Genomic DNA, 10,664 nt, shown 5'->3' with positions numbered 1-10,664 from the left:
CACCGGTTAAGTTGTTTTGTTTATTTCATTTACTGATTAATAAATGTTTTTGTTGAAACTGCCAACTGCCGTGAGAAATTAATGAGGCTTGGGAGTGGGGGAAGGTGTCCCACACGTTGCGTCTCGGTCCCCCTAGACGGGACGTAACACAGAGTTTTCACCGTGACAGCAGGTTGAGCTCCTACCGTTTTACAAGTGACGTCGTCACATTAGCCTGTTCCATCCCTGCTAAATTCTTTAAAGAACTACCGTTAGTAAAGTTTTAAATTATAATACGCTCTACACTAATTGTAATTTCCTGCCCGTGGTTCTATATTGCAACAGTTGACGGCTCATATCAGCAGATAAGCAGCAACAATCTGGGCATTGCGGGTGATTCATAAATATGTCATTTCTTATTAATTAGCCCATAAGTGTTGTACACCAGTGTGACACCAAATGCTTGTTGCTGACAGCAGTGAAGAAATGACACTCTCGTGGTTCTGCACATTAGTATAAATAGAGTGATTCTCTATCATTACATCACAGGACGGCGGCACTCTGACAGATTCCATGAACCTGGACACTGATGATCCAGACTCCGGTCCAGATGAGCCAACAGGCCACAGTGGAAACGGGTCAGAACATGGACTGGCTGCTGAAAGGATCCAGGTAGGTGGCGCTGTCATCCCAAGTTGTGTGGTGTGGAGGATCAGGGCCAAAGTTCCAGATGCTCACAGATGTGACTGTGGATTCAGGAGGAGTGTTTGAAGGCTGGACTCCCAACAGTGATTGGCTGCTGAGGACCTCTCAATCACAATCAGGTTTTTTAGTGGCTGTGACATTGAAAGTGAGATTGCATTGTCCAGGTAGGAGGACAGCAGTCAGCCATGTTTCACCTCCAGTCAACACGCAGTGGTTCACATGAAGGTCCAAGAGGCCTACAGACCTACACTGAGTCTGGAAGTGGCTACAGTTGGATCATTGTCTTTGTTGTGTTGTTTGGTCATTGTGATCCAATGTAATGTGAGAGAAGGACGAGTGCAGTTATATTGGAGTGAGTTATTTAGAGTGTAATAGAAGTTATAATGCAGAGTCTGTTTTTATGAAATGTTCTATCACCTGGCAACCATCCATCCATCCATCCATCTTCTACTGCCGTATCTGGAGTCAGGTCTCGGGGGCAGCAGCCTCAGCAGAGACCCCCAGACTTCCCTGGACCCAGTCACCTCCTCCAGCTCCTCCAGTGGGACCCCAAGGCTTCCCAGTCCAGCCCAGAGACCTGGTCCCTCCAGCAGGGTCTCCTCCTGGTGGGACATGCCTGGAACACCTCCCCAGGGAGGCGTCCCAAACAAGACCCCGAGATGCTGGAACTCCTCCCCCTGAGGCAGGGCCTCCCCACCGACCCAGAGAGGGCAAACCACCTCATATCCAGCATTGATTTATCTGTTGGTGATTAATTATAATGTATCATTTATTTTATTTAAATTATATTTGAACTGAATTGGATTTGTTTGTAATTTATTGTTTCGTTTTCCATGCGAGCAAATGTGTAGTTCAACCTTCATATTTTCACCAAAAGTAAACACGAGACGGATACAACGGGAAATAGCGTTTATTTAAAAACAAACAAACAGAAAAACAGACAGTAAACACGCCTCCTTATTTGAAATAGCTGCCCTCGCGAGCCAAGGACGACTTTGTTATATGCCGCGGTGTTTGAGGCTTCCTCGCGGCCAAGAGCCACGTCCTCTCGACGAATCAGTATTTCTTCTCTCCTCAAGACTCCTGGGGTTCCCTAGCTTACCGCGCCTCACGCAGGAGCAACTCGATTTGTTTTCTTTACCGAGCGCTTCGCCATTTGCCGTTTGTCGTTTTCGCGAATATGGTTGAACACACTCGCGACGTCGAGGGCATTCCCGGTTCGCCTGCCTCTCCCCAAAAGACGAAAGTAAACATGTATTGAAAAAGCTGTTTTCAAAAACTGTATACACATAAATGTATTTGTACAACACCAATAGTAGCTACTTGTATTCACGGTAAAATGTACCTGACACGGAAGTTCTGTGTCAAAGGAGTTGGCGTGGATGTCCGCTCTGACAGGGAACATCGACGCGGACACGGAGCCAATCCAGTGCCCTGCTCGTCGCTACGTCACCACTAAACTCGCTTCGTCTTGCTCGGACCCTGGGGGATTGAGGTACCAAAACAGCGCCCCCTACAACTGTGTAGCGGCCAGTGCAAACACCCTAACACCATACCATGGCGAGGCGAGGTGAGGCAATGAAAACACACCCTTTCATTCATTATCAAAAAAAAAGTGTCTGCAAATTGAATTTCCAACAGCAGTGAAGTGAAAATCATGACAACAACAACAAGAGTGATAGAAGTTGTAGAGTGAAGAGGGTGAACTGACCTCAGAGTCTCCAGTTTACAGTCTGGACTCTGCAGAAAACCACTCAGCTCCTTCACTGATGAATCCTTAAGGGGGTTCCAACTCAGGTTCAGCTCTCTGAGGTGGGAGGGGTTGGACTTCAGAGCTGAGAGCAGCCAATCACAGCTGAGCTTTGTCAACCAGCAGTTCTCCAGCCTGAATAAAGAATCAATATTTGATTTCTTCCATGGTGTAAATGTCATATTCAGAGTCATTTCTCCCTGTTGATGATCCAGATGTGCAGCTGTTGGGATCACTGAGTCATTCAGTGACTTTCCTTGCTCCTTCAGACGTTCAATGGCCAAGTCAACAGCGCGGTTCAGTCTAAGCCAGTAGTCAAAGGCATCCTCACCCTTCCCAGGAAGAGTGGTGTAAAAGTCTGCTAATGGGAGTGGTGAACACGGAACAGAATCAAGTGCTTCCGCAAGAGACCATAAATGGCATCGGGATTACAGGTGATGTTAATACCACTGTTCCTGGTCCCAAACCTGACAACATCCTTTGCTTTGCCACCAAGATGAACAAGGATCTCCTCCGCTTGTTCCTCAGGTTGCAGATTCCCCCTCTTAATGAAACTCCTCATGAGCTCCTCCCACTCCTGGACGGAAACAGAGTCTGAGTTGTCTCCTCTGAAGCAGGGGGGCTCCTTCAGCTTTCGATGAGGGACATATTGCAAATGGGACACGTCAAAAGCATTTGTGGCAGACACATTTGCATGGCTAGGTCGAGGGGTAGCACTATGTAAAGGGGAACTGGCTAGCATATCAGCATGGGCAGGTGAAGGGGCAGCACTGAGTAAAGGCGTAGTGACAGATGCACTGAGGTGAGAGATAATGTCCTGTGCCACCCGCTGGCTGACCTGTTGAATCAATGCATCACCCATCTGACCTACAATACTAGCAGCAATAACATCAGGGGTAGGTGCAGGGGAACACATGCTGTGCCTGTCCGGGACAGGGGAATGCGTGCCCTGGCTAGCAAGGGCATGAGGGTTTGCATCTGAGTTGGGGGGAGGGATAACACCAGTACTGAGCAAGGGGCGCCCAGGTGTACACTGATTACCCAACACTACACCACCCCCCTGAACAGGACTCTCAAACAGTAAACTTGAAGGATGCATAAAACCTCTCCCTCTGCCAGCACCAAAAGGAGTTACAAAAACATTACCCTGAGGATTACTCATCTTTCCAAAAAGTTAACAAAACACAATACCACAAAACAAAAGGATGAAACCACAAAAGGCCTAGACTGGAAACTGAAAAAAAAAAAAAAAAAAAAAAAAAAAAAAAAAAAAAATCAAATAAAAGTACATAAACCCTCTATCTGATGTCTAACACTGCACAAAAGCAACACATCTGACCGACTTCAGTGACCGCAGATGAACAGCAGCAGCAGAACAGTCCCCGGGTCGCTCTGCAGCATCGGTAGCACAACAAAAGAGTCTCGAGTCACGGCACCAATGTGACCTCTCCTATTCTGTCCTGCTTGCTGTATAATGAAGACTTGCAGAAGTCAGGTGTGGAGCAGCAGTTTATTCTCTGAAACAGAATGGGACACAACCATAACTTGCTCCGTGAAACTTGGTCACCTCCTGCTTCATGGGCTTCCTCTGTACTGAAGTAGTGATCGTATAGTTGTTGTTTCTACAATACAAATAATATTAAAAATAAAATACATTTTTCTACAAAATACAAAAAAAATGACATTCGCAATTTCAATAATTCGCTCCCTAAAGCTCCATTTTTATACACTGTAACATTCTTCCAGTTACACACACATACCTGAAACAGAATGGGACACAACCATAACTTGCTCCGTGAAACTTGGTCACCTCCTGCAGAGACAACGTGCTCCGTATGAGAGCTGTGTGCTGCTAATGGACATGCTAGCATGCTAATCGTTTTTAATAGCAATAAAAAAAAAACGAACTTTGCTAAAAAAAATAAATAAATAAATAAATAAATAAAAATAAATAAAAATAAATGAAAGACACCAGCACACATTTAAACACTGAAACACAGTTAGATGAAGCATAGCTCAACTTATTGCATTAATTTCTGTCTCAGCAGGGAGGAGACCGTCTCACCTGCTTCATGGGCTTCCTCTGTACTGAGGATCGCCCAGAATGCAAAGCGCTAACTTCAAAATAAAATACAAAATAAAATAAAAATAAAATCTTAAGCGCCATGGCTGTGCTCCGCTCCCAAGTCTGCAGTTAGTCACTTCTGAAATGGTGTTAGAGCACGCAGCCGTAGGTAGTGATGGCCGATGGAGGCTTTGTTGAAGCTTCGACACTTGTTTCAAAAAATGGTTCATTACTCGAGGCTTCAATGACAAAGTGCTCGAGGAGGTCATCTAGTGCTCAATAAAATGAAGTGCAATAGAAACGTGTTCATTGTTTCATAGGTTGTTTTGGATTTGATTCGCCATGCATTCTTGTTGGACAACACTACATGCTTGTATGGTTCAATGCTGACACAATAAAATAAAAATGAAAAATAAAGACAATGTCTCTTTTTTGGCACGACTGATTGTAGTAGACTATAACTCTATACTTAGCCTGACAGTTTGTGCAATGAATTATATTATATCCTAAAACAAGACTAAATAGCCCATAGTTTAAAAATATGTTCAATAGTAAGTGTTCAGTGGGTCAGATGTCAAATGTGATCTATTTAAAATGTAGAACAGATGAGCTAAATAACACATATATAATACACGTTGATGGGAATTGAACCGTCGCCTCAGTCTTGCAAGTCCAAGATCGTCATAATGTACCACAAACCCAAATCACACTCCCTTTTTTCATCGAAGCTGTTTGAGTAGCGTTAGCACACCGTGATTCCTCATCAACTACAGGCCTACACTTCAAATAATTATGAGAAAAATCCAACGTAAAGAGAGCACTTCCATTAGGAAAAATATGGCCATTCGAAGTGAAGTATTAAGACAATTAATCAGGTTTGTACTACTTGATTAAACACATTCATCCCGTTCCAGTGCAATAAAACCCACTTCCCTTCAGGACCGTGTCAGCGAAGCGAAAACTTCCTTGAGTGACGCTGTTTCCCAGCATGCAATGCGAGCTAGCGATTCACAATACTATTTCATCACAAACATGGATGTAAAAAATAAAAAGGGAAAAAGGGAAAAATGAAACTTCAGGAACACCAACCATTGCAATACAAGCAGAACTGGGCCGAAGTTTTATATTATGTACACCATAATACAGCCTTCTGGTGGACAAGCCATACTATTTAAACCGTGTCCTCCTATGCCACTTCTGTGGGTGGAAGCTTGTCGTACAGGTCACATGCTGGTTGCGCGTGGTCGTTGACCTTGCAGGGTACCTGATTCAGGTGAGTATATGGAAAATATGGGTCAATGTGGTCAGTCCTAACAAGAGAAGCTTGCTGGCAAAAAATAATGCACTACAAGTGGATGTGACCCTCTTTTTTGTTTTGTATGAGCATTTAAAAAACAACAACAACATAATTATAATATGGATTTTGACCATGTATGTTTTGGAGTTCATTGAAAGAGGTTAATATATATATGTGTATATATATATATATATATGTGCGTGTGTGTAACTTTAACTAACTTATCTATTTCTATCCATCTATCAAACTTACTATCTAGGGATCTATCTACTACTAACTCTCAAAAAACTAACGGACAACCAAGAGCAACAAAACCAACCTACTGCAATTCGTATATTTTAGTAATGAACACAGTGATGGTTCCGCAGCATAAAGTGTATCTTCAGTCGTCGATTGTATGTGTGGGAGTCCCTCAGGTTCAGCCCAGCTGATTTAGTGTTCGGTGAGAGGACCCTTGCGTCTGTTAAGGGGTAAGTGGCTTTCCGATGTTAAACGAGTAGAGAATAATGTGTTAGATTACGACATTTTTTTTCCGTGAACGCTTGCATCGTGCTTGTGAAACTGCTCACCAAACTCTTGTCGCCAGCCAGTCTAAAATGAAGCGTCAGTTTGACAAGAAAGCTGTGGCTCGAGTTTTTGAGACAGGCGACCGAGTGTTGGTATTGTTGCCGTTACCCGGTTCCGGTTTGCAGGCTGGTTTTTCTGGTCCGTATGTCGTGGAGCGCAAACTTTCCGATACAGATTATGTAGTGCACACTCCTGATAGAAAACGATCGTCCCGCGTCTGCCACGTCAAAATGTTGAAAAGTTACGCCCGGTTCACACAGGACGCGGAAGCGCCACGAAGCCAAGCGCCGCGAAGTGAAGCGCTGCGAATCGCCAAGCGCTTCCATTCAGCGCCCATGTTAATCAATCAGTGCGTTTACATGCAGAGCTTAATCGGACTAAGCAATCATTGGGTTTTCTCGTCCAATCGGAGTTCTCACCTTGGTCCCCGTATACATGCAGCTGAGAAATTCAAATTATTGACGGGTCCTCCTCCCAACACTAGGGGGTGGAGTGAGTCTTTTCAGCCGGTCAGCTGCTTTCGGTTGACATATTAAATCTATTATGATATGGAACGATAGTTCATAATGTACGTGTTACTTGCTTTGCAGATAAGGTGTACCCTATTTCTTGTGCTCCTGGTTATTTTAAAAGGCAGACAAGAACGTTGTTTGCTGTTGGAGGGCTACAACAACACTTCGATGCTACGCTTTGTGCCGTCGCTACGGACCCCAAACTCTCGTTCTTGTTGGATTCGGGTTCGGAGCAGACTGGTGGGAGAGTTTGTGTACAGGTTTTGCAAAGGAACGGTGTCTTCAGTTATACACACGCTCATTAAAGTGCCGACCGTGGAGGAAGCTGGTGCCGCTGCACGCCGTTTCCAGCAGAATAACAGCGAAATTACCCAAATAAAAACAAATCAGGAAAACATCTCTTTGCTGTGCTTTTATTTACAAAGTTAAAATTCTTCTAACTTACAAAAAATGTGAACGAAAAGGTAGAAATATAAATACGAAGGAATACGTATTTGTTCAGAGGTGCGCAAAGCCGGAGCCCTGCATTTGCTGCGCTACCCTTTTTAAAAAGGTCTCCGTTGCGCGTTATTTTAATATGTCCATCTCTTTTAGAAGAGAAAGCATCGCCCCGGTCTCATCCTCTCTCCAAATGTCAACATTCTTATTCGCGTTTGCCAGGTTGTTTCGCGCCGTCTGTTTTGTTAGACAACGTAGTTGTGCGGTCATGAGTCGCGAGAGCGAGGCGTGGCGCATGTGCACGCGCACTCGCATTGTCCAGTTAATAGTCTGATTAAGGCGTATACATGGCAGAGAAATTCGAATTCCAATCGCATTATCTGGGTGTCTCAATCGGAGTTCTCCGATTCCAATCGGAGTTCTCAAACTCCAATCATAATCGGAGTAAGGTGTTTACATGCACGTGAGTTCTCCGATCATAATCGGACTAAGGCAATAGTTCGATTTTCTCTAGTGCCATGTAAACGCACTGAATGTAGTGGTTCAGACCAGACGCGAACAGGCGCGCGGCTCGTGCCATTCATTTCAATGGAAGCGGAAGCGCCGCGCCAACGAATTTCGCGAGCGAGGCTCCAACTGGTTCACACCAGACGCGAACAGCTCCGCGACGGTCGACAAGCGCTTCTGCTCAGCTGCACTCTTTTTTTCACTCCCACTTTTTCACTTCTTTTTTTTTTCTTTAAAAAAAAAAAAAAAAAAAAAAAAAAAATCATTTTCGCCATCGCCCCCCCTCGCCCCGTAGCCAGCCCGCTCCATAGCTTACTTTTGTGCGTGTGTGTGTAAATAAATAGAAACACACACTCAGGTGTCCATCTCAAGACAAGACCTCTTTCATAATGATCATTGACCGGCATCTCTAGGATCAAACAGACGTATTTTGATCAAGTCTTCCTCTGTGTGTGTGTGTGTGTGTTTAATCTCTCTCGCACTCTGATACAATGTACTGACAAATATAACATACAAATATGATATATGATCGAATTTGTCATTGGGTTTTTATTTTGAAATTAGTTTATTTTGAAAATTCACCTTTTTTATGGCGCTGCTTCGCTTCCATGTCCAGTGAACTGACGTTAAATGCATGGCGCGATCCGCAAGGGGAGCCGCGCACCTGTTCGCGTCTGGTGTGAACTACTACATTGCTTAACATGGGCGCCGAATGGAAGAGCTCGGCGCTTCGTGGCGCTTTGTGGCGCTTCCGCGTCCAGTGTGAACCAGGCGTTACGTTGCTCGGAAAAATGTGTCGCCTGAGCCTCCGCCCCCTCCGTGCCCATTGGCGGAGGGAGGGCTCATGAAAAAAAAAAAAAAAAATCGGTGTCCATTCGGCGCGCCTGGGAAACTCTGAAATTATGAATAACTTAAGCTTGTTTTTGTCCCATTTGCCTGCATCAGCCCGTCATGATATTGTTAAATTAATTGAGAGCCACCCACTATTGTTTTCTGACCACCCCCGCCATACGTCAGTTTTGCACCATGACATAGAAGTAGAGGGACATGCCACAAGTAAGCAGCACGCACACAGAGTCCATTCTGGGAAGTTAAGAAAGAAGCTTTGGCTCTCCTTCTGACAATGCCCATCTTGATGTTAATTTGGGGTCAGGTTTTTACAGACTATAATGCCCTCGTGGTCCTGGATAGGATGCGCAATCAAACCAGCCGTAGATGCGGTGGTCTCTGCTCCTGCAAGACTTCAATCTCCAGATTTGGCACAGGAAGGGGGGTTGATAATGTGTTGGCAGATGCGTTATCACGTATACATGTGGACTAGCTGCGGAATTCTTATTTCAGGGGAACTGAGGTTTTTCTTGTTTAGTTTTGTTTGTAGGTATGTTAATAGGGTTTAGTTCTTAAGAGAGGGGGTGTTATGACCCACAGGTGGGTCTAGGTGCCTCTATATAAATAACTATTACCAATTTTAAACGTTTAGTTTTTTACTACTACACAAATGTAAAGTCAAACAACATACGCTTACAGAAACTCACACAACAAAATATGAATTAAAATGTGTAAAACAAAAAGAAAAAAAAATCAGCATTCAGATAACAGTTTTGTCCTTTAGTGAAGATTGACAATGAGAAAAACCAAGAGCCTCATCTTTGTGCGGCTGATCCTGTTTCTTCTCTCTGTAAATATCTGCCCTGTTTTGGAGAAGATTCTCTCTGAGGGGACTGATGTTGCTACAATGCACAGTCTCCATGCCATCACATGTGTAAGGCGTCGGTAAATTGAAGCCTGCAGTTTGCAGTTGCAGCTGTTGCACGACAAAACGGGTCAACCAACCCGACAAACGACCCGGGTGATAATCGGCTCCGATCGGCTTGCGATGGAATTGGGACACCCGGGACAACACCACCTTTTTTTTTACCTGCCGCACGGAATGACGTTGAGCGTAACGTACGCTAAATCATAATATCGCGCCAGTCAAGGTCATATCGCGGGCCTGTCCCGCTCACCAGATATCCAAGAAGGTTGGTGAGGGCTGAGCGGGCAAAACCTTTGGTGACTAAGTACCGAAGGGGTGAATTTTTTCTCTACCTTTTTGCGCCTGAGTAAAAAAAGGGGGCACAGGGACGCCTGTGCAGCTACAAGTAATAAGTCTAGACAGGGATGGGGAAGAACCAGAGCAAAGTGGCTGCTGCAGTTCCCCAGGGGGGACAAATTGTGGACGACATGCGGAAAAAATACGGTCCAGATTGTCTTGATATGTTGGATGTTTGGGTTGAAAAGTATGGTTTCCCAGAGGGGGGATCACTGAGTATGGAGGAATTGAGAAACCTCCGGGATAAACTGAATATAGCCAAGGGAAAGGTTACAAAAAAGAAAAACCCAAACAGGTGGGAGATTCAAATCATCAAAGATCATGAAAGGTGTTTTTCATTCTGGAAACCTGAAGCAGAGGTCAGGGACAGGAAACAAGTAAAGAAACGTGTGAACAGCGCTGGGCGCTGGAGCACAGGGGTGACAGAGATAACGGCAGAGGGTGCACACACTCACACACACTCCCCAGAGGAGGGAGAAAAGGAGCCACTCACACACGAGCATTCAAATGCACCAAATCGTCTGTATCCTTCTCTTACAGGCCCGAGGGACCCTCTCCTGGACCTGCCTGTCTTCCCTCCTCCCGCCTGCCCTCATCCAACGCTACCACCGTACAACCCTGCGCACTCCAGCACCGACGCCGCAGCGTCGCCACGTTCATCAGGACTGCCGTCAACCAAACGGCCAGCCTCATCACTGCTTTCAGACAAGGGCTGCTCCCCCAGATCGCCAAAGCAGTTAACACAAGCTGCT

The 10,664-nt window shown here is 45.0% G+C and overlaps 1 protein-coding gene across 1 annotated transcript in view; it reads left to right on the top strand.

Annotated features, from left to right (window-relative positions):
* LOC142892483 (NACHT, LRR and PYD domains-containing protein 12-like) overlaps positions 1 to 10,664 on the top strand; it is a 380,988-nt gene that overhangs the window by 220,401 nt on the left and 149,923 nt on the right. The gene's annotated exons all lie outside the window — the stretch shown is intronic.

This window comes from Nelusetta ayraudi, unplaced genomic scaffold (assembly GCF_046127955.1).
Source record: "Nelusetta ayraudi isolate G7.1 ecotype Tasmania unplaced genomic scaffold, CSIRO-AGI_Nayr_v1 ptg000034l, whole genome shotgun sequence".
Taxonomy (NCBI): domain Eukaryota; kingdom Metazoa; phylum Chordata; class Actinopteri; order Tetraodontiformes; family Monacanthidae; genus Nelusetta; species Nelusetta ayraudi.
The sequence above is the reverse complement of the archived record's forward strand: the minus strand, read 5'-3'. Positions and strand labels throughout refer to the sequence as shown.